This window comes from Hordeum vulgare, chromosome 7H, assembly GCF_904849725.1.
Source record: "Hordeum vulgare subsp. vulgare chromosome 7H, MorexV3_pseudomolecules_assembly, whole genome shotgun sequence".
In the NCBI taxonomy this organism is placed as follows: domain Eukaryota; kingdom Viridiplantae; phylum Streptophyta; class Magnoliopsida; order Poales; family Poaceae; genus Hordeum; species Hordeum vulgare.
This window is the reverse complement of record NC_058524.1, coordinates 86088696-86114431: the sequence shown is the minus strand read 5'-3', so window position 1 is coordinate 86114431 and position 25736 is coordinate 86088696.

Below are 25736 nucleotides of genomic sequence, written 5' to 3'. Positions count from 1 at the left end.
ACATTTTTGAAAATTTAAAGTTTCTGATTTCAAATTCAAAACTTGAAACCAGTAGCTTTTTGCATTTATTTAAAATGCTTAAAGTGTCAAGAAAATAGTTTTCTCCAATGCTCATTTACTTTCATGATTTATCAGAAAGTTTGAACATTTCTTGAGGCCATTTTGGGTTCATTGATCTTAACTAGTTTGAGATTTCCTTTATTTAAAGTAGTGGCTAGGGTTTTGAGTTTTTCCTTTGCCACTTTCTTGTTTTTGTTGAAAATTCTTAGATGCAAATGCAAAGAAGACATGAGCACAAGACTAACTTGCTTAAGGTGTCAGGGATGTGACACAAGAACATTGAAGTCTAACCCACTTCCGATGACTAGGGATTTTGTGAGAAAACAATTTATGGGAGCAAGAATAAACTAGCATAGGAAGGCAGAACAAACATATCTTTTTCAACACATAGGGAGGAAACTTGATATTATTGTAATTCTTACAAGCATATGTTCTTCCCACATAATAATTTTCAGTAGCATCATGAAGGAATTCAACAATATAAATATCACAAAAAGAATTCTTTTCATGATGCACAAGCATATAATTTTCATTACTCTCCACATAAGCAAAATTCTTCTCATTTATAGTACTAGGAGCAAAGTCAACAAAACAACTATCATGAGATACTTGATTGGCATACTCCAATTGAAAATTAAAAGCATGATGACAAGTTTTATGGTTTTTATTACTCTTTCTAACATACATTTCATCATCATAATCATCATATATAGCAACTTTGTAGTCATAGTCACTTGAAGCCTCTTCCAAAATAATGGAATCATCACTAAATAAAGTCATTACCACTACAAATCCACTTTTGTCATTATGAAAAGATTCAACAACCTCCAAAATTTTGTTATCATTATTACCTAGAGTTGACACTCTTACAAACCCACTTTCATTAATATAATAATCATAAATAAGAGGCATGCTTTCATTATAATAAACTTACTCATAAAAACTTGGGGGACTAAAATTATCATCTTCATCAAACATGGCATCCCCAAGCTTGCGGCTTTGCATATCATTAGCATCATGGATATTTATAGAATTCATACTAAAAGTATTACTATCATGCTCATCATTCAAAGCTTTCACATTAAAAAAATCATAAATTCTTCCTCTACGAGTTGAGCACAATTTTCTGAACCATTATCTTCATGAAAGACATTATAAAGATGAAGCAAATGAAGCAACCTAAATTCCATTTCTTTTGTAGTTTTATTTTATAAAACCAAACTAGCCATAAACTAGAAACTAAAAGATATATTTGAAGATCTAAATATATACCTTTAGGCACTCACCTCCCCGGTAACGGCGCCAAAAAAGAGCTTGATGTGTACTACATAACTTTATTCTTGTAGACGTTATTGGGCTCCCATGTGCAAGGTTTTGTATGACATCAGAAAATTTCCCTCAAGTGGATGACCTAAGGTTTATCAATATGTGGGAGGTGTAGAATGAGTATGGACTCTCTCAAGCAACCCGACAATCAAATACAAGAAATCTCTTGTGTCCCCAACATACCCAATACAATGGTAAATTGAATAGGTGCGCTAGTTCAACGAAGAGATAGTGATACAAGTGTAGTATGGATAGTAGAAATATATTTTTGTAATTGGAAAATATAAAAATAATAAGGTAATAAGTAGTAAACAGCGAGCAAAACAGTATACCAATGTCTGGAAATAAGGTCTAGGGTTCGTACTTTCACTAGTGCAATCTCTCAATAATGCTAAGATAGTAGAATCATATGATCATCCCTCAAGGTGTAACAAAGAATCACTCCAAAGTTCATAAGTAGCAAAGAACATAAGATGAAATTGATGTAGGTAGTAGAATCACATCAAAGTTATTCTTTTTGATCAATATTTTGAGCTATTCCTCTAAGTGTCACAAATATCCCAATAGTTCATACTAAAATAACACCCATGATACATAGCAATTAACCCTAATGTCACCTAGATACTACAATATCACCTGAAGTACCCGGGGTTAATTATACGACATGCATCAAACAATTTCAGATTCACCATATTCAATCCAACACGACGAACTTCAAAGAGTACCCCAAGATTTCTACTGGAGAACGTAGTATGAAAACATGCAATCAACCCCTATGCATATATCCCCAAGGTCACAGAAATCCCCAAGTTGATGCCATAACATATATCAAGTCAATCAGTACAATACCCCATTGTAACAATGGGTATCCACATGCAATACATACATCAAGTGTTCTCAAAACCAATATTGAATCCAATATAGCGAGATGTCAAAGGGAAAGATTCAATTTATCAAAACAAGATAACTATGACAGAAACCATATTATCCGAACATATTAACAAAGCCCGTGATACATCAATATTGTGCCATCTCTAGAACACAAAGCTACTGGTACATACCCTCAACCCCGAGTGCGAACGACTCCCTCCTCGTCATGGCCTCTGCCGGGATGATGAAGATGGCGAACAGAGATGATCTCCCCCTCCGGCAGGGTACTGGAATGGCTTCAGATGGGTTTTTCATCAATACAGAGTGTTGCGGGAGCGGAGCGGAAGTTCTATTTATTTCTAAGGGTTTTTGTATATATAGGATTTTTTGGCATTGGAATCCCGCTGAATGGAGCCACGTTGGCCCACAAGCCATCAAGGCGCGCCTAGGGGGTTGGCGTGCCCTCTTATCTTGTGGAACACAGGTGGCTCCCCTCCGGTGGTTCTTTGCTCCGGTATTTCTTATTTCCTCAAGAAAAAATTATAAAAACATTTGGGTGATACCGAGAACTTTAATTTTCTGCACAAAAAACAACACCACGGTAATTCTATTGAAAACTGCGTTTGTCGAGGTTAGTTCTAAATAAATCATATAAAGTGCATAAAAATATATAAAAGTATTGTAAAAAAATGGACAATAATGACATGAATACTTCATAAATTATCAATACGTTGGAGACATATCATATTGCTGTGGCCACAGTGGCGGTAAGCCACCATCCGCCACGCGTGACACGCCACCAAGCCCCGAGCGCAACCGTGCTTATCCCCTTTCCCGTGTAACTCTGCCGCCACCCCACGTCCCTAGAAAGTGTAGTGCTCCGGCCACACTAGTGGTGAGCCATCGTGGCCGCTTTTTGGAAGCGGTAGAACCAACGTTGCTGCCTATAACCCCAGGCTCTCTCCGGTCTAGAACACGCTACCCTCTCCCTCTCTATGGTCAGTGACGTAGCGAATCGGCGGGAGGTGGTCGTCTTCCACATCTCCGACCAGTTAGGACGCTGCCACTACTGTGTTAAATTTCCCGTAGCCGAGCCATCCTCTCCACCAATCCCATCAGCAACATTCCCCTAGTGACCCAGGAACCCATTCCCCTCGTCAATTTGAACAGAGATGCCATCTCAAAGGAGGCTCCCTTTTGCTTCCACCGGAGTTCTTCGGATAAGTTTTCCGTCGATGATGTGATGAACCACGTGGTCAAGGCCTAGCACATCCGATCCATCTTAGTCAACAGAGCATGGTGCATGTTAAGTTCATCGAGCGAAGCCTCCGTTCGCCGGCGCCGGTAGCCGGAGCCTGATACTTCTCCATCGTATCTATAATTTTTGATTGTTTCATGCCAATATTCTACAACTTTCATATACTTTTGGTAACTTTTTATACTATTTTTGGGACTAACATATTGATCCAGTGCCCAGTGCCAGTTCCTGTTTGTTGCATGTTTTTTGTTTCGTGGAATATCCATACCAAACAAAGTCCAAATGCAATAAAAAACCTACGGTGATTTTTTATGGAATATATATGATTTTTGGGAAGAAGAATCAACGCGAAACAATGCCGGAGGGGGTCACAAGCCCAGGAGGCGCGCCCCCTAGGGCGCAACAGGCAGGCTTGTGACCAATCCCTAAGGCGGTTGGGTCCCTTCTTTCGCTGCAAGAAAGCTGATATTCGGAAGAAAACCGCGTTAAAATTTCAGCCCAATCGGAGTTACGGATCGCTGGGAATTTAAGAAACGGTGAAAGCCAAAATCTAGGAGCGCACACATAGAAGGACATAGAGAGAGAGATCCAATCTCGGAGGGGCTCTCGCCCCTCCACCATCATGGAGACCATGGACCAGATGGGAAACCCTTCTCCCATCTAGGGAGGAGGTCAAGGAAGAAGAAGAAGAAGAAGAAGAAGGGGGCTCTCTCCACCTCTCTCCTGGCGGTGCCGGAACACCGCCCGGGACATGATCGTGTGACGGCGATCTACACCAACACCTCCATCACCTTCCCCATCTATATTCAGCGGTCCACTCTCCCGCAACCCGCTATACCCTCTACTTGAACATGGTGCTTTATGCTTCATATTATTATCCAATGATGTGTTGCCATCCTATGATGTCTGAGTAGATTTTTGTTGTCCTATAAGTGATTGATGAATTCCTATGATTGGTTTAATTTGCTTGTGGTTATGTTGATGTCCTTTGGTGCCCATCATATGAGCGCGCACGTGGATCACACCATAGGGTTAGTAGTATGTTGATAGGACTATGTATTGGAGGGCAAGGGTGACAGAAGCTTCAGCCTAGCATAGAAATTGATGCATACGGGATTGAAGGGGGACCAATATATCTTATTGCTATGGTTGGGTTTTACCTTAATGAACGTTAGTAGTTGCGGATGCTTGCTAATAGTTCCAGTCATAAGTGCATAGAATTCCAAGTAAGGGATGACATGCTAGGAGTGACCTCTCCCACATAAAACTTGCTATCGGTCTAGTAACATAGTCAATTGCTTAGGGACAATTTCACAACTCCTACAACCACTTTTCCACACTCGTCAAACTAACGTAATTGTTGCTTTATCTAAGCAGCCCCTAGTTTTTATTTATGTGTTCTTTCTTTTCTTGCAAACCTATCCTATCACTCCTACAAAGTACTTCTAGTTGCATACTTGTTCTAGGTAAAGCGAACGTAAAGTGAGCGTAGAGTTGTATCGGTGGTTGACAGAACTTGAGGGAATATTTGTCCTACCTTTAGCTCCTCGTTGGGTTCGACACTCTTAGTTATCGAGAAAGGCTACAATTGATCCCCTATACTTGTGGGTTATCAGAGCCCCAACTCTATTCCACCACGGGGGAGAAGGCATGGGGTGACTAGTCAAATCTGATGAGTGGCTAGGCGGGCCCACTATCAGCGACCCCCACGTCACCGTGCACTAGCTTAAGAGCATGGTTAATAATATAGCCAACAATCGGCTATAAGGAGTTGCCATGTCAAATAGAGCCAACCTAATAGCCGGTATATACAATAGTAAGTTTTACATGTGTACTACTTTAGTAGTAGTTGGCTCACCTTACAATCTCACAAAGTGTCTTGGGTCTCGTGCTGCAACTGGCTACTCACCAAGAGCCCGCTTATCTTCTCTCTCCTTCTCTCTCTCCTCCAAGTAAGCAAGGATATAATATTCTAATCCTTATAGCCTGCTTATGTCACCTTATTGTACTTGCTCTAAGTGAAAGCGTACCACCAGAAGTATGTGTTACTTTTTAGAAAGTGTATTCATTGCTCAAACGTTTCCTTTTATGTTTTTATTAAAATAATAAAGTTGACCTAAGTTTTACTAGCCTTAATTTTTAAACTATAACTCCGAATGATTTCATTCTTTTTCCCACATTCCTCATATTTCATCTCATTTATTTCAGTATTTCTTTCAAAAATATCCAAAACAACTCTTACATTTTTTCGAATTGTGTGTTGATTTGAATATTTTGAAAATAGGAAAATGGAGGGAAGAATACTTTCAATTTTTTTGGTGTGCACCCAACCTTTCTATATACTCAAGGCAAGCATCTTGAACACTGATATGATATAAATTTGTTGATGTTTGCTATGGAAAATGAATTCATGACCATGTTAATTGAAATAGAACTTCACATATGAGGAAAATATGCATGCATGAATTTCTTGGTAAAAATTCTTCTTTCTTAAACATAAGATACATGTGATAGGAGTGAGTACCTTATGCCACACATGCCTATGCTAGTTCGGATGAAATCCGGAGGAAGGTTTTGTCTTGGGTAGACAAGACGGTGGTACTCACACCTCGTTGGGATGAGGATGACAAGTGAAGGCATGTTGGGGCATGATAAGTAGTGACTTTGTCAGGTACTATGAAGTAAATGCGTTATGCTAACCATGTAGGGAAAACATAAACCTCCTAGGTCGACCTTAGATCGAATCTTGTTCTAGTAACCCCCATACTTGTTTTCATACTACCACTTGTCTCTACCATATGTAGGGTACAGTCTAGTAGGTCATCAACCCTTTCTTGCAACACACCATACTGAGAGGCCATAGTGAAAGATCCAGTTTCCCCTGGTAGGCATGTCCCTTGGTCCGGGGCATGGATGTTCCGGTTGGACCAAGGGGGTAACGCTCGTGTTTGCGTGCGTTATACATATTTTGGTCCCATGCTAATGGAGATTGTGGTCTACCAACTTAGAGTGTTACTTAATGATTATCGTGGGTGATTCCAGGCATCAGGAAGTTGACCTGGTGTGTGCAGATCTGGTGTGTTTTCAACTCAAACACCGTAATCAGAAATAGCCAACGTCTCGGGTTGAATAAAGAAACCCATTACCCGTGGGTAAAGAGTACACCCTGTGCAGAATATAATAACTATTCAAATAACCTTGTCCGCGGTTAAAGGACTATAGTGTCGGTATTCGGAGGAAGTTAACTAAACCATGATGCTGATCACGAATCACGGCAGATGATCTTTATTGTCCACATTGTCATGTACTAACCTTTTTATATGAATTGTTTAGTATCCTTGGGAAGGTTATGCCACATGGATACTCGTGCGAATATTTTCAATATAAGCCCTTTACGTGGTGTCGCTCCAAACGCCCGACTATGGAAATTCATCATATTGTTGTTCTTATAGGCCCTTTATGTAGTGTCGCTCCATACGTCTGACTGTGGAAATTCATATTATTATATTCCTTTAAATCCTTTTATCTGGTGTCTCCCGAGATGCTAGACTGTGGCACTCATGAATTTATTTACGATATAAGCCCTTTATGTGGCTTCACTCAGACATGTTCTGCATTTTCCTTTTGAGTTGTCGCTTGAGACACTCGATTGGTACATTTTATTTTCTTGGAATCCACGGGGGAATGCCGCCCAATGTTCCATTTTTATTTCACCTTCCTTGGTTATTTGTTTATTCTCAAAGTGGATTAATTAACTACATACTTGCACTTATGAATTAACCTTATGGCATTTTGAATGTCATTAAAATTCTAGTGCACGCAAATCACCTACTGTATTATGTCTGTTTTCATGATGTTTGTGAGTACATTCAAACTTACTCACTATCTTGTACATATCACATAGTTGGAGAGGAGCATTATGGCAGTAACCCCACAACCTAGGCATCAAAGATAATAGCTCTGTGATATAGGAGTTACCAGGTCAGTTGTTCCTATGGGAATGGAGTCCCATAGACGCTGGAGATACACAAGTCGCTTATGCCATCACCCACTAGAAATCCTTGTTATACTCCATGTACCATCATGGTCTTGTACTCCAATTTATGTAATTGCTTGGAAGTTTTGTATCAAGGAAGTGTGTGCCAACTAACAGTAATTCTGGGGCTGGTGAGCACAACAGTCATTTGCTCGGAATTTTATATCCTAGAAAACCAACCCTCACATCTTTGGTATCAGAGCCATGCTGACCATTTGCTAATACTATCTAAGTCGGGTTAATAACCCTAGGTTTCCACACAACCCAAACCTTACCCTATCCATATCCAAGCTTATCCTATCTGATAGCCTGCAAAGTGACAACTGACACTTTTCGGCACTTGGTGCCCAACCTAGCAACCTAGCCCCGCGGCAGCGCACTCGTGGCCGAGACGTGACTTGTCCCATCCACAAGCGTATGATGGAAGACTCCATGTTCACCCCAACCCAGTATACCACAACGACCTTCCAAATCCCAAACCAACAAGATCTGAGCTTGGATATTTTGTAGTCGTTCTCGCCAACCTCACTCACCGTGCCTTTGCCTTAGAAGAGCCCCAATAATATGTTGTGTACCAAGAGCACATGAGTGATGCAATCCATCACTTCTAGGCCATGTTGCAAATCTACTACACGGGTATCTCACCAGAACGCCCCTACCGGTTCACTGGAAGGAGAACTTCCTACGAGCCACAAGCCATCCATCTAGCAGCCCGAGAGGCTATAGTTCAACTCCGGCATCTATCGCCAAGGGTTTACAACCACCCTTTTTACTACTACCCTAATAGTGAAGGTTATGGTAAGCCGACCCATATCGCCAGCACAGACTATGAGGTGCACCCTACCCTATTGCACCTTGTGCGCTACCTAAGGGCACAAGAGAAGCTGTTCGAACAAGTCACCCTCGACCTTATTGCAGCTCGCGGGGCCCCAAGGAGACTTGAAGTTGCACTCAACACCAACAACACAGTAGTGCTGTTCGAAAGACTGATCGAACCCTTGAGGTTTGCCTCTCGGGCCGACCCGAAAAATGCGTTCGTCACTACGGAAGAGCTTTGTTGCCTCTTGGGGATTTTCTCCAATGGGACTGTAGCCACTACATGCCGCGATGGTCATCATCGCTTCTCCAACCTTGTAGCTCAGCATCCTACCCCGGCCAACTCCGATGCTAAAACCCCAGGAGAAGCCTCAACGTCTAGGAGACCCACTTGGCTGGATGTCAACTAATCCTACGCCTTGTAGTAACTATACCTTAGTATTCCTACGCCTTGTAATATTGCGAGCTTGTATTGCAATAAATAAGTTGCAGACTGCTTGTATGCCATTATTTTAATGGTACCACTTGTGGCTATGCATAAATCTTTTGGCTTTTGATTACAGAGGAAATTTTGGGTGTAACTTCCAGGAACCACCCTAGCCGACAACCACAGTAACCACAGGAAAGTTGAGCTGGTGTGTGCGGGTGAGGTGTGTTTTGAACTCAAAATCCGTAATTGGAATTAGTCAACGTTTCGGGTTGACTAAAGAAACTGTTACTCGTGCGTAAAGAGTACACCCTGTGCAGAGTATAACAACTATTCTAATAAATGAGTCTGTGGTTAAAGGACTACAACCTGGAATAGGACAAGTGTCAGTCTTAGTGTCGGCCTTCACAGGAAGTTAATTAAACCATGATGCTGGTCACAAATCACGACGGATGATCTTTATTATCAACTTCGTCAAGCACTAACCTTTTACATGAATTGTTGAGTATGTTGGGAAGGTTATGCCACCTCGATACTCATGTTATTATTTTCAATATAATCCCTTTATGCGGTGTCGCTCCAGACTCCCGACTGTGGCAATTCATATTATTATTGTTCTGATAAGCCAGTTATGCATTGTCGCTCCAGACACGCGAGTGTTGCAATTCATATTATTATATTCCTTATAAGCCCTTTATGCGAGGTCGTCCCAGACGTCCGACTGTGGCACTGATGAATTCATTAATGATATAAGACCTTTATGTGGCATCACTGAGACGCCCGATTGAGGTAAGTTATGCATTTTTCTTTCGAGGTGTCGCTTTAGACACCTGATTGACACATTTTATTTTCTTTGGATCCTTGGGAGGACTGTCATTCAATGTTCCATTTTTATTTCACCTTCCCTTATTATTTTTTTATTCTCAAAATTGATTAATTAATTGCATAGTTGCACTTATGAATTAGCCGTATGGCATTTTGAATATCATTAAAATTCTAGTGCGTGCAAATCACCTGTTGTGTTATATCTGTTTTCATGATGTTTGCGAGTACATTCAAAAAAACTCACGGGCTTGTCCCTAGCTATTGTCCTGACCAGATCACGTATTTGGAGATGAGCATTTCGACGACAACCCCGCAACCTAGGCATCGAAGATAGCAGCGTCGGGAGGTATCTAGATCAGTTGTTTCTATGTGGTCGCTTCTGCCATCTTCTACTAAAAATCCTTGTTATACTCCATGGACCATCATGGTCTTGTAATCCAATTTATGTAATAGCTTGGAAATTTTATCAAGGAAGTAATCCTAGGGCTGGCGAGCACAAGGGTCATTTGCTCGGAATTTTATATCCCGGAAAACCTGTCGTGACACCTTGGGGAAATTCTTGCCCGAAGAGTGCATCTTAACGTAGGTAATGGTGACCTGTATGGAGGATTTTATGCCTCCTGCATAGTTGTAGAACTAGGAGATTAACCTTGACTTAATGACCCTATGCTGCGTGAAAAATATTTACATTTTGAAGCCATGCGACATCATGATTTTATTAAGAACAATGCAGAGGGTTATGAGTATAAATTAATATTTGATAAATATAACCCTGTCGATGGTACTTTGCATATGCGTACTATCTTTGATGTTTAGAACAAACGGAGATATTAAGTTCTTGAGTATAACAATGCACGTGTGGAGGCTACACACTTGGTTGATGAGGCGACATGAACGCCTCTACAAGCTACCACTTTGATTATTATCCAGACTAGTCGCGGTGATTGCCAACCTAGGAAAAATCCTAAGCTTGGGGGAATACGTATTTCTCACCAACATTATATTCATTCTCACACATTTATTTTTGTTTTTTTGTTTCTCATTTAATTAGTTTTTCTGTATTAAAAGGAAAACCTAAAAATTTACTTTGCATGTTTAGCGCTTTTCCGTGTAAATAGTTTTTCTCATTTTTGTTTTTCCTTCGCTTATTTGCTTCCTTCATCAAAACCAAAAACACCAAAAATAATTTAGGGTGTTTCTTTGAATTTATTTTTTGTTTGTTGATTCATTAAAAGGAGAAGACCACGATGAAAATGTTGAGTGGATCTCATATGCATTAATGTTGATCTATCAAAAAGCCAATATTAACATGTCTTCTCCTTTGCATAAACTATTTCGCAGATTCCAGCTTAGTCCACATCACTTTCACTATTATTATCATCACATCATTCGGTTGTGCAAGTGGAAGGAAATAATGATGATATGTGATGAAGTGATCATGTTAATGGAAGCTGGTATGAACTCTTCTCATTCTCCATTTTTTAAATATGTTTAGCTCGTCGATATTGATTCAACATATTATGAGTAAGCATGTTTATGATGACAACCAGAGATTATAGTTTCTCATGACATGCTTAAATAACTAGAGGTGGATAATGATTTATCTTATGCATCAAAATTCATTAAAATGGTTATGACGTGGTATGGTAGTATGGTTTTTCCCTCTGAGTAATTCGAGAGGCTTAACTTGGCCCATGTGCAAACATGTAGTTGATTCAAAACCAATGCAGCCTTCATGACATTTAAATTTAGAGTATCCATATCCTAAACATGCTAGCGTTCAATGTTAATTATTTCCAATGCATAATTATGACTGTTTTCTCTCTCTATCTGGTCGCTTCTCAATCTATTACTAGCCTTCACTTATATAAGCGGTAATACTGCTTTTGCATCCAAAATATTAAACCCAAGTTATGCCAAATGAGTCCACCATACCTAGCCATATGAGGTATTACCCTGTCGTTCCAAATAATTTCCATGTGCCACCTCTAAGCATTAAAATAAATATATGTTTTTGTGTGCTTGTACCACTCATGGAGCAATGTTGCCATCGGTATCTTCCATGCTAAGAGGGTTATTCTCAAGATAGACATTTATTCACCTATCATTGCATGAGAGAGCGTAGTAAAAAGGATGCCCAGTCCTGCGTAATAAAAAATAAACTAAACTAAACTCCTGGGATAGTTGATATGTTGGAGGGCACCAGTTTATTTGGTCATCCATGGCTTGTGTATGAATGGTGGATAGGAGTAAACTTTATATTTCTGTTTGGGAATCTCCAATAATGTGTTTACCATGGAAGATAACGAAAATTCTATCATGACATTGACAGGAAAAGCACACCGCCCGAAATTACAATTTCATCTTTGTTTTAAATCTTGAGCTCTCGCACCTCTACAAATCAATGCTCTCGCACCGCCCTTTATTTTATTTACTTTCATGACATTTTCTTTTATTTGAGTCATCGCCCTCTTACTAAAAGCACTAGACCTGAGACCACTATTTTCATTCTTATGCACTTAGTATAGTTAATGTTGGATGTGAGCATGGCTGGATCTTTTTTACTATGAATTACAATGTTCATTCGTTGCTTTGATCTCACAGGTGCTCTTCATTTATGTTTTGCTGTCTCATAAAGAGCTAGCTGTTGGGTAACGTAGCATAAATTCAAAATTTTCCTACGCCATATTCAAATCTTCCTATGGAGAGCCCAGCAACGAGAGAGGGGTGAGAGCATCTTCATACCTTTGAAGATTGCTAAGCGGAAGCGTTGCTAGAACATGGTTGATGGAGTCGTACTCGTGGCGATTCAGATCGCGGTGTGATTCTGATCTAGTGCCGAACCACGGCACCTCCGCGTTCAACACACATGCAGCCCGGTGACGTCTCCCGCACCTTGATCCAGCAAGGAGGAGGGAGAGGTTGGGCATGATCTCCGGCAGCACGACGGCATGGTGTCGATGGAGAGACGAGGTCTCCCAGAAGGGCTTCGCCAAGCACCATGGGAGGAGGAGGAAGGAGAGGAGCAGGGCTGCGCCGAGGGAGAGAAGAAACGGTGTGCAAAACAGCCCCAAACCCCTAGGTATCTATAGGAGGAGGGGAGGGGCATGCCACCTCTAGGGTTCCCACCCTAGGTGGTGTGGCAGGCCCCCTAGATGGGAGGTGCGGCAGCCAGGGCAGGGGGAGGGGGTGGCGCATACCTAGGTGGGCTTTAGGCCCACCAGGGCCTAGGGTTTCCCCCTCTCCACCTCCCGCGCCTTGGGCCCCTTTTTGGGGGGCGCACCAGCCCACTTCGGGCTGGTTGCCCTCCACCTTTTGGCCCATGCTACCTCTTGGGGCTGGTGGCCCCATCCAGTGGACCCCCGGGACCATTTCCGGTGGTCTCGGTGGTCCCGGTACGCTACCGGTGACGCCCGAAACATTTCCGGTGTCCAAAACCATCCATCCTATATATCAATCTTTACCTCCGGACCATTCCGGAGCTCCTCTTGACGTCCGGGATCTCACCCGGGACTCCGAACAACTTTCGGTAACCTCGTATAACAATTCCCTATAACCCTATAGCGTCATCGAACCTTAAGTGTGTGGACCCTACGGGTTCGGGAAAGAGGCAGACATGACGGAGACACCTCTTCGGCCAATAACCATCAGCAGGGTCTGGATACCCATGGTGGCTCCCACTTGCTCCACGATGATCTCACCGGATGAACCACGATGTCAAGGATTCAATCAATCCCGTATACAATTCCCTTTGTTTGTCGGTATAGAACTTGCCCGAGATTCGATCGTCGGTATACCTATACCTTGTTCAATCTCGTTACCGGTAAGTCTCTTTACTCGTTCCGTAGCACGTCATCCTGTGACTAACTTCTTAATCACATTGAGCTCATGATGATGTTCTACCGAGTGGGCCCAGAGATACCTCTCCGTCATACGGAGTGACAAATCCCGATCTCGATTCGTGCCAACCCAACACACACCTTCAGAGGTACCCGTAGTGCACCTTTATAGTCAGCCAATTACGTTGTGATGTTTGATACACCCAAAGCACTCCTACGGTATCCGGGAGTTGCACAATCTCATGGTTGAAGGAAAAGACAATTGACATTAGAAAATCTTTAGCATACGAACAATACGATCTAGTGTTATGCTTAGGATTGGGTCTTGTCCATCACCTCAATCTCCCAATGATGTGATCCCGTTATCAATGACATCTAATGCCCATGATTAGGAAACCATGATCATCTATTGATTAACGAGCTAGCCAACTAGAGGCTTGCTAGGGACACATTGTGATCTATTTATTCACACATGTATTACTGTTTCCTGTTAATACAATTATAGCATGAACAATAGACGATTATCATGAACAAGGAAATATGATAATAACCATTTTATTATTGCCTCTAGGGCATATTTCCAACAGTCTCCCACTTGCACTAGAGTCAATAATCTAGTTACATTGTGATGTATCTAACACCCATAGCATTATGGTGTTGATCATGTTTTGCTCGAGGAAGAGGTTTAGTCAACGGGTCTGCAACATTCAGATCCGTGTGTACTTTACAAATATCTGTTACTCCACTTTGGACATGGTCCTGGATGGAGTTGTAGTGGCGTTTGATGTGCTTGGTCTTACGGTGAAACCTGGGCTCCTTGGCTATGGCAATGGCCCCAGTGTTATCACAGAAGAGTGTCATTGGACCCGACACGCTTGGAACCACTCCAAGGTCGGTGATGAGCTCCTTCATCCAAATTCCTTCATGAGCCGCTTCTGAAGCAGGTATGTACTCCGCTTCACATGTAGATGCTGCCACGACTTCTAGCTTGTTGCTGCACCAGCTCACTGCCCCACCATTCAAAACATACATGTATCCGGTCTGTGACTTAGACTCATCCAGATCTATATCGAAGCTAGCATCGACGTAACCCTTTACGACGAGCTCTTCGTCACCTCCATAAACGAGAAACATCTCCTTAGTCCTCTTCAGGTACTTAAGGATATTCTTGACCGCTGTCTAGTGTTCCATACTGGGATCACTTTGGTACCTCCCTACCAAACTTATGGCAAGGTTTATATCAGGTCTGGTACACAACATGACATACATTAGAGAGCCTACGGCTGAAGCGTAGGGGACAGTACTCATCTTCTCTTTATCTGCTGTCGTGGTCGGTGACTGAGTCTTACTCAATCTCATACCTTTCAAAACTGGCAAGAACCCCTTCTTTGAGTTTTCCATATTGAACTTCTTCAATATCTTGTCAAGGTATGTACTTTGCGAAAGACCTATGAGGCGTCTCGATCTATCTCTATAGATCTTGATGCCTAATATGTATGCAGCTTCTCCAAGGTCCTTCATCGAAAAACTCTTGTTCAAATAGGCCTTTATGCTCTCCAACATCTCTATATTATTCCCCATCAATAATATGTCATCCACATACATTATGAGGAAAGCTACAGAGCTCCCACTCACTTTCTTGTACAGACAGGCTTCTCCATAAACTTGTATGAACCCAAACACTTTAATCACCTCATTAAAGCGAATGTTCCAACTCCGAGATGCTTGCACCAGCCCATAGATGGAGCGCTGGAGCTTGCACACTTTGTTAGCACCCTTAGGGTCGACAAAACCTTCTGGTTGCATCATATACAACTCTTCCTTAAGATTCCCGTTAAGGAAATGTTGTTTTGACGTCCATTTGCGAAATTTCATAATCATGAAAAGCGGCAATTGCTAACATGATTTGGACTGACTTCAGCTTCGCTACGGGAGAGAAAGTCTCTTCGTAGTAAACTCCTTGAATTTGTCGAAAACCCTTTGCGACAAGTCGAGCCTTATAAACGGTCACATTTCTGTTTGCGTCAATCTTCTTCTTGAAGATCCATTTATTTTCTATGGCTCGCCGATCATCGAGCAAGTCCACCAAAGTCCATATTTTGTTCTCAATCATGGATCCTATCTCGGATTTCATAGCCTCAATCCATTTGTTGGAATCCGGGCCTGCCATTGCTTCTTCATAGTTCGAAGGTTCACCGTTGTCTAACAACATGATTTCCATCACAGGGTTGCCGTACCACTCTAGTGCGGAGCGTACCCTTGTGGACCTTCGCGGTTCAGTAGCAACTTGATCCGAAGCTTCATGATCATCATCATTAACTTCCTCTTCAGTTGGCGTAGTCGCCACAGGAACAATTTCCCACGCTGCGCTACTCTCCGGTTCGAGAGGGGGTGTAATTACCTCATCGAGTTCTACTTTCCTGCCTCTTCTTTCGAGAGAAACTATTTCTCTAGAAAGGATCCGTTCTTGGCAACAAAGGTTTTACCTTCGGATCTAAGATAGAAGGTACACCCAATAGTTTCCTTAGGGTATCCTATGAATACACATTTCTCCGCTTTGGGTTCGAGCTTCTCTGGTTGAAGTTTCTTTACATAAGCATCGCAGCCCTAAACTTTAAGAAACGACATCTTAGGTTGCTTGCCAAACCATAGTTCATACGGTGTCATTGTTGGAATTATGCCCTAGAGGCAATAATAAATATAGTTATTATTATAATTCCTGTATCAAGATAATCGTTTATTATCCATGCTATAATTGTATTGAATGAAGACTCATTTACATGTGTGGATACATAGACAAAACACTGTCCCTAGCAAGCCTCTAGTTGGCTAGCCAGTTGATCAACGATAGTCAGTGTCTTCTGATTATAAACAAGGTGTTGTTGCTTGATAACTGGATCACGTCATTAGGAGAATCATGTGATGGACTAGACCCAAACTAATAGACGTAGCATGTTGATCGTGTCATTTTATTGCTACTGTTTTCTGCGGGTCAAGTATTTATTCCTATGACCATGAGATCATATAACTTACTAACACCGGAGGAATACTTTCTGTGTATCAAACGTCGCAACGTAACTGGGTGACTATAAAGATGCTCTACAGGTATCTCCGAAGGTGTTCGTTAAGTTAGTATGGACCGAGACTGGGATTTGTCACTCCGTGTGATGGGGAGGTATCTCGGGGCCCATTCGGTAATACAACATCACACACAAGCCTTGCAAGCAATGTGACTTAGTGTAAGTTGTGGGATCTTGTATTACGGAATGAGTAAAGATACTTGCCGGTAAACGAGATTGAAATAGGTATGCGGATACTGACGATCGAATCTCGGGCAAGTAACATACCGAAGGACAAAGGGAATGACATACGGGATTATATGAATCCTTGGCACTGAGGTTCAAACGATAAGATCTTCGTAGAATATTTAGGATCCAATATGGGCATCCAGGTCCCGCTATTGGATATTGACCGAGGAGTCTCTCGGGTCATGTCTACATAGTTCTCGAACCCGCAGGGTCTGCACACTTAAGGTTCGACGTTGTTTTATGCGTATTTGAGTTATATGGTTGGTTATCGAATGTTGTTCGGAGGCCCAGATGAGATCACGGACGTCACGAGGGTTTCCGGTATGGTCCGGAAATGAAGATTGATATATAGGATGACCTCATTTGATTACCGGATGGTTTTCGGAGTTACCGGGAATGTACCGGGAATGACGAATGGGTTCCGGGAGTTCACCGGGGGGGCACCCACCCCGGGGAAGCCCATAGGTATTGGGTGTGCCGCACCAGCCCTTAGTGGGCTGGTGGGACAGCCCAAAAGGGGCCTATGCGTATTGGGAAGAAATCAAAGAGAAAAGGAAAAAAAGGAGGAGGTGGGAAAGGGAAGAAGGACTCCACCTTCCAAACCAAGTAGGACTCGGTTTGGGAGGGGAATCCTTCCCTCCTTGGCTCGGCCGAACCCTTGGGGGTTTTTGGACCCCAAGGCAAGGCTCCCCCTCCCTCTCCTATATATAGTGGGGTTTTAGGGCTGATTTGAGACAACTTTGCCACACAGCCCGACCACATATCTCCACGGTTTTACCTCTAGATCGCGTTTCTGCGGAGCTCGGGCGGAGCCCTGCTGAGACGAGATCATCACCAACCTCCGGAGCGCCGTCACACTGCTGGAGAACTCTTCTACCTCTCCATCTCTCTTGCTGGATCAAGAAGGCCGAGATCATCGTCGAGCTGTACGTGTGCTGAACGCGGAGGTGCCGTCCGTTCGGCACTAGATCGTGGGACTGATCGCGCGACGGTTCGCGGGGCGGATCGAGGGACGTGAGGACGTTCCACTACATCAACCGCGTTCACTAACGCTTCTGCTGTACGGTCTACAAGGGTACGTAGATCACATATCCCCTCTCGTAGATGGACATCACCATGATAGGTCTTCGTGCGCGTAGGAAAATTTTTGTTTCCCATGCGACGTTCCCCAACAGTGGCATCATGAGCTAGGTTCATGCGTAGATGTCTTCTCGAGTAGAACATAAAAGTTTTTGTGGGCGGTGATGTGAGTTTTGCTGCCCTCCTTAGTCCTTTCTTGATTCCGCGGTATTGTTGGATCGAAGCGGCTCGGACCGACATTACTCATACGCTTACGAGAGACTGGTTTCATCGCTACGAGTAACTCCGTTGCTCAAAGATGACTGGCGGGTGTCAGTTTCTCCAACTTTAGTTGAATCGGATTTGACCGAGGAGGTCCTTGGATGAGGTTAAATAGCAACTCATATATCTCCGTTGTGGTGTTTGCGTAAGTAAGATGCGATCCTACTAGATACCCATGGTCTCCACGTAAAACATGCAACAACAAAATTAGAGGACGTCTAACTTGTTTTTGCAGGGTATGCTTGTGATGTGATATGGCCAAACGATGTGATGTGATATATTGGATGTATGAGATGATCATGTTGTAATAGATAATATCGACTTGCACGTCGATGGTACGACAACTGGCAGGAGCCATAGGGTTGTCTTTATAACTAACGTTTGTGCTTGCAGATGCATTTACTATTTTGCTAGGATGTAGCTTTAGTAGTAATAGCATGAGTAGCACGACAACCCCGATGGAGAAACGTTGATGGAGATCATGGTGTGGCACCGGTGACAAGAAGATCGTGCCGGTGCTTTGGTGATGGAGATCAAGAAGCACGTGATGATGGCCATATCATGTCACTTATGAATTGCATGTGATGTTAATCCTTTTATGCACGTTATTTTGCTTAGAACGACGGTAGCATTATGAGGTGATCTCTCACTAAAATTTCAAGACGAAATTGTGTTCTCCCCGACTGTGCACCGTTGCTACAGTTCGTCGTTTCGAGACACCACGTGATGATCGGGTGTGATAGACTCAACGTTCACATACAACGGGTGCAAAACAGTTGCGCGTGCGGAACACTCGGGTTAAGCTTGACGAGCCTAGCATGTGCATACATGGCCTCGGAACACATGAGACCGAAAGGTCGATTATGAATCATATAGATGATATGATTAGCATAGGGATGCTTACCACTGAAACTATACTCAACTCACGTGATGATCGGACTTGAGCTAGTGTAAGTGGATCATGAACCACTCAAATGACTAGAGAGATGTACTTTTTGAGTGGGAGTTTAGCGAATAATTTGATTAAGTTAAACTCTAATTATCTTGAACATAGTCTAAGTCCACTTTGAATATATTTGTGTTGTAGATCATGGCTCACGCGACAGTCATCATGAATTTTAATACGTTCCTAGAGAAAGCTAAGTTGAAAGATGATGGAAGCAACTTTGTAGACTGGGCTCGTAATCTTAAGCTAATCTTACAAGCTGGGAAGAAGGATTATGTCCTTAATGCTGCGCTAGGAGATGAACCACCCGCTACGCCTGATCAGGATGTTAAGAACGCTTGGTTAGCACGTAAGGAGGACTACTCAATAGTTCAATGTGCAGTCTTGTATGGCTTAGAACCGGGACTTCAACGTCGCTTTGAGCGTCATGGAGCATTTGAGATGTTCCAGGAGTTGAAGTTTATCTTTCAGAAGAACGCCCGGATCGAGAGGTATGAGACCTCCGATAAATTCTATGCTTGCATGATGGAGGAGAACTCGTCTATCAGTGAACATGTGCTCAAAATGTCTGGGTACTCAAACCGTCTAGCTGAGCTAGGGATTGAACTCCCGCAAGAAGCTATCACTGACAGAATTCTTCAATCACTGCCGCCAAGCTATAAAGGCTTTGCGTTGAACTACAACATGCAAGGGATGAACAAGTCTCCCGGCGAGTTGTTTGCGATGCTGAAAGTCGCAGAGTCTGAACTCCGTAAAGTGCATCAAGTGTTGATGGTGAATAAGACCACTAGTTTCAAGAGAAACGGCAAAAGCAAGAAGGGGAATTCGAAGAAGAGCGGCAAGCCTGTTGCCAATCCGACGAAGAAACCCAAAGCTGGACCTAAGCCTGAAACAGAGTGTTACTATTGCAAGGGTATGGGTCACTGGAAGCGCAATTGCCCCAAGTATCTGGCTGATAAGAAGGCGACAGGTATATTTGATATACATGTTATTGATGTGTACTTAACCGGCTCTCGTAGTAGTGCCTGGGTATTCGATACCGGTTCTGTTGCTCATATTTGCAACTCGAAACAGGAATTGCGGAATAGACGAAGGCTGGCGAAAGATGAAGTGACGATGCGCGTGGGAAATGGTTCCAAGGTTGATGCAATCGCCGTCGGCACAGTCTCACTTCAGTTACCATCAGGATTAGTTACGAACTTAAATCATTGTTATTTAGTGCCTGCGTTGAGCATGAAAATTATATCTGGATCTTGTTTATTGCGAGACGGTTACTCTTTTAAGTCACAGAATAATGGTTGTTCTATTTCTATGAGTAACATCTTTTATGGTCATGCACCCAATGTGAGAGGATTGTTCATATTGAATCTTGATAGTGATACACACATACATAACATTGAGACCAAAAGAGTTAGAGTTAACAATGATAGCGCCATATTTTTGTGGCACTGCCGCTTAGGTCATATTGGTGTAAAGAGCATGAAGAAACAACATGCCGATGGACTTTTGGAGTCACTTGACTTTGATTCACTTGACACGTGCGAACCATGCCTCATGGGCAAGATGACTAAAACTCTGTTCTCCGGAACAATGGAGCGTGCAAGTGACTTGTTGGAAATCATACATACCGATGTGTGTGGTCCGATGAGCGTAGAGGCACGCGGCGGATATCGTTATTTTCTCACCTTCACTGACGATTTGAGTAGATATGGTTATGTCTACTTAATGAAGCACATGTCTGAAACATTTGAAAAGTTCAAGCAATTTCAGAGTGAAGTTGAAAACCATCGTAACAAGAAGATCAAGTTCCTATGGTCTGATCGTGGGGGTGAATATCTGAGTTTCGAGTTTGGTGCTCACTTAAGACAATGTGGAATTGTTTCACAGTTGATACCGCCTGGAACACCACAGCGTAATGGTGTGTCCGAACGTCGTAATCGTACTTTATTAGAGATGGTGCGATCTATGATGTCTCTTACCGATTTGCCATTATCATTTTGGGGTTATGCATTAGAAACAGTTGCATTCACTTTAAATAGGGCACCATCAAAATCCGTTGAGACGACACCATACGAACTGTGGTATGGCAAAAGGCCAAAGTTGTCGTTTCTTAAAGTTTGGGGATGTGATGCTTATGTCAAAAAGCTTCAGCCTGAAAAGCTGGAACCCAAAGCGGAAAAGTGCATCTTCATAGGTTACCCAAAAGAGACAGTTGGGTACACCTTCAATCTCAAATCCGAGGTCAAAGTGTTTGTTTCTAAAAACGGAGCTTTTCTCGAGAAGGAGTTTCTCTCGAGAGAATTGAGTGGGAGGAAGATAGAACTTGACGAGGTTGTCGAACCTCTCATCCCTCTGGATGGTGGCGCAGGGCAAGGGGAAACCTCTGTCGTTGCGACGCCGGTTGAGGAGGAAGTTAATGATGATGATCATGAAGCTCCGGTTCAAGTTTCTCTCGAACCACGCAGGTCGACGAGACCATGTGCTGCTCCAGAGTGGTACGGCAATCCCGTCTTATCGATCATGTTGTTAGACAACAATGAACCTGCAAATTATGAAGAAGCAATGGTGGGCCCAGATTCCAACAAATGGCTAGAAGCCATGAAGTCCGAGATAGGATCCATGTATGAGAACAAAGTGTGGACTTTGGAAGTACTGCCTGAGGGCCGCAAGGCTATTCAGAACAAATGATCTTTAAGAGGAAGACGGACGCTGACGGCAATGTGACCGTTTATAAAGCTCGACTTGTGGCAAAGGGTTTTTCACAAGTTCAAGGAGTTGACTACGATGAGACATTGTCACCCGTAGCGATGCTTAAGTCCGTCAGAATCATGTTAGCAATAGCTGCATTTTTTGATTATGAAATCTCGCAGATGGATGTCAAAACGGCGTTCCTTAACGGTTTCCTTAAGGAAGAGTTGTATATGATGCAACCCGAAGGTTTTGTCAATCCTAAGAATGCTAACAAGGTGTGCAAGCTCCAGCAATCCATTTATGGACTGGTGCAAGCATCTCGGAGTTGGAACAAATGCTTTGTTGAGGTGATCAAAGCATTTGGGTTTATACAAGTGGTTGGAGAATCTTGTATTTACAAGAAAGTGAGTGGGAGCTCTGTGGCATTTCTAATATTATATGTGGATGACATATTGCTGATTGGAAACAACGTAGAGTTTTTGGAGAGCATAAAGGATTACTTGAATAAAAGTTTCTCTATGAAGGACCTAGGAGAAGCTGCTTACATTCTAGGCATTAAGATCTACAGGGATAGATCAAAACGCCTGATAGGACTTTCACAAAGCACATACCTTGATAAAGTTTTGAAGAGGTTCAAAATGGAACAGTCCAAGAAAGGGTTCTTGCCAGTTTTACAAGATACGAGATTGAGTAAGACTCAGTGCCCAGCAACTGATGAAGATAGAGAGCATATGCGCTCCGTCCCCTATGCTTCAGCCATAGGTTCTATCATGTATGCAATGCTGTGCACTAGACCGGATGTTAGCCTGGCCATAAGTATGGCAGGTAGGTTCCAGAGTAATCCAGGAGTGGATCACTGGACGGCGGTCAAGAATATCCTGAAGTACCTGAAAAGGACTAAGGAGATGTTTCTCGTGTATGGAGGTGACGAAGAGCTCGCCGTAAAAGGTTACGTCGATGCAAGCTTTGACACAGATCTGGACGACTCTAAGTCGCAAACCGGATACGTATTTATTCTTAATGGGGGTGCGGTAAGCTGGTGCAGTTCCAAGCAGAGCGTCGTAGCAGATTCTACATGTGAAGCGGAGTACATGGCTGCCTCGGAGGCAGCTAAGGAGGGTGTCTGGATGAAGATAATTCATGACGGATCTTGGAGTGGTGCCAAGCGCACTGAATCCAATAACCTTGTTCTGTGACAACACGGGTGCCATTGCCCTAGCAAAGGAACCACGGTTTCACAAGAAGTCCAGACACATCAAACGACGCTTCAACCTCATCCGCGACTACGTCGAAGGGGAGGACGTAAATATATGCAAAGTGCACACGAATCTGAATGTAGCAGACTCGCTGACTAAACCTCTTCCACGGGCAAAGCATGATCAACACCAGAACTGTATGGGTGTTAGATTTATTACAATGTAATTCGCATGATGATGTGAGGGCTAGATTATTGACTCTAGTGCAAGTGGGAGACTGTTGGAATTATGCCCTAGAGGCAATAATAAATATAGTTATTATTATAATTCCTGTATCAAGATAATCGTTTATTATCCATGCTATAATTGTATTGAATGAAGACTCATTTACATGTGTGGATACATATACAAAACACTGTCCCTAGCAAGCCTCTAGTTGGCTAGCCAGTTGATCAACGATAGTCAGTGTCTTCTGATTATAAACAAGGTGTTGTTGCTTGATAACTGGATCACGTCATTAGGAGAATCATGTGATGGACTAGACCCAAACTAATAGACGTAGCATGTTGATCGTGTCATTTTATTGCTACTGTTTTCTGCGGGTCAAGTATTTATTCCTATGACCATGAGATCATATAACTTACTAACACCGGAGGAATACTTTGTGTGTATCAAACGTCGCAACGTAACTGGGTGACTATAAAGATGCTCTACAGGTATCTCCGAAGGTGTTCGTTAAGTTAGTATGGATCGAGACTGGGATTTGTCACTCCGTGTGACGGAGAGGTATCTCGGGGCCCATTCGGTAATACAACATCACACACAAGCCTTGCAAGCAATGTGACTTAGTGTAAGTTGCTGGATCTTGTATTACAGAACGAGTAAAGAGACTTGCCGGTAAACGAGATTGAAATAGGTATGCGGATACTGACGATCGAATCTCGGGCAAGTAACATACCGAAGGACAAAGGGAATGACATACGGGATTATATGAATCCTTGGCACTGAGGTTCAAACGATAGGATCTTCGTAGAATATGTAGGATCCAATATGGGCATCCAGGTCCCGCTATTGGATATTGACCGAGGAATCTCTCGGGTCATGTCTACATAGTTCTCGAACCCGCAGGGTCTGCACACTTAAGGTTCGACGTTGTTTTATGCGTATTTGAGTTATATGGTTGGTTACCGAATGTTGTTCAGAGTCCCGGATGAGATCACGGACGTCACGAGGGTTTCCAGAATGGTCCGGAAACGAAGATTGATATATAGGATGACCTCATTTGATTACCGGAAGGTTTTCGGAGTTACCGGGAATGTACCGGGAATGACGAATGGGTTCCGGGAGTTCACCGGGGGGGCCACCCACCCCGGGGAAGCCCATAGGTATTGGGTGTTCCGCACCAGCCCTTAGTGGGCTGGTGGGACAGCCCAAAAGGGGCCTATGCGCATTGGGAAGAAAATCAAAGAGAAAAGGAAAAAAAAAGGAGGTGGGAAAGGGAAGAAGGACTCCACCTTCCAAACCAAGTAGGACTCGGTTTGGGAGGGGAATCCTTCCCCCCTTGGCTCGGCCGACCCCTTGGGGGTTCTTGGACCCCAAGGCAAGGCTCCCCCTCCCTCTCCTATATATAGTGGGGTTTTAGGGCTGATTTGAGACAACTTTGCCACGGCAGCCTGACCACATATCTCCACGGTTTTACCTCTAGGTCTCGTTTCTGCGGAGCTCGGGCGGAACCCTGCTGAGACGAGATCATCACAAACCTCCGGAGCGTCGTCATGCTGCCGGAGAACTCTTATACCTCTCCGTCTCTCTTGCTGGATCAAGAAGGCCGAGATCATCTTCGAGCTGTACGTGTGCTGAACGCGGAGGTGCCGTCCGTTCGGCACTAGATCGTGGGACTAATCGCGGGACGGTTCGCGGGGCGGATCGAGGGACGTGAGGACGTTCCACTACATCAACCATGTTCACTAACGCTTCTGCTGTACGGTCTACAAGGGTACGTAGATAACATATCCCCTCTCGTAGATGGACATCACCATGATAGGTCTTCGTGCGCGTAGGAAAATTTTTGTTTCCCATGCGACGTTCCCCAACAGTCGTCTCGGCGGATTTAGACGGTGCCTTATTTAAAGTGAATGCTGCAGTTTCTAATGCGTATCCCCAAAACGATAGCGGTAAGTCGGTAAGAGACATCATAGATCGTACTATATCTAATAAAGTGCGATTATGACGTTCAGACACTCCGTTGTGTTGCGGTGTGCCAGGCGGCATCAGTTGTGAAACGATTCCACACTTCCTTAGGTGTGTGCCAAACTCGTGACTCAAATATTCTCCTCCATGATCAGATCGTAGACACTTAATTTTTCTTTCATGTTGATTCTCAACCTCACTCTGAAATTCCTTGAACTTTTCAAACGTCTCAGATTTGTGCTTCATCAAGTAGATATACCCATACCTACTCAAATCATCGGTTAGAGTGAGAACATAACGGTAGCCACCGCGAGCTTCAACGTTCATTGGACCACACACATCAGTATGTATTATTTCCAATAAGTCGGTCGCTCTCTCCATTATTCCTGAGAATGGAGTCTTAGTCATCTTAACCGTGAGGCACTGTTCGCATGTTTCAAATGATTCAAAGTCAAGAGACTCTAATAGTGCATCAGTATGGAGCTTCTTCATGCGCTAACACCGATATGACCAAGGCGGCAGTGCCACAAGTATGTGGGACTATCATTATCAACTTTACATCTTTTGGTACTAACACTATGAATATGTGTAACATCGCGATCGAGAT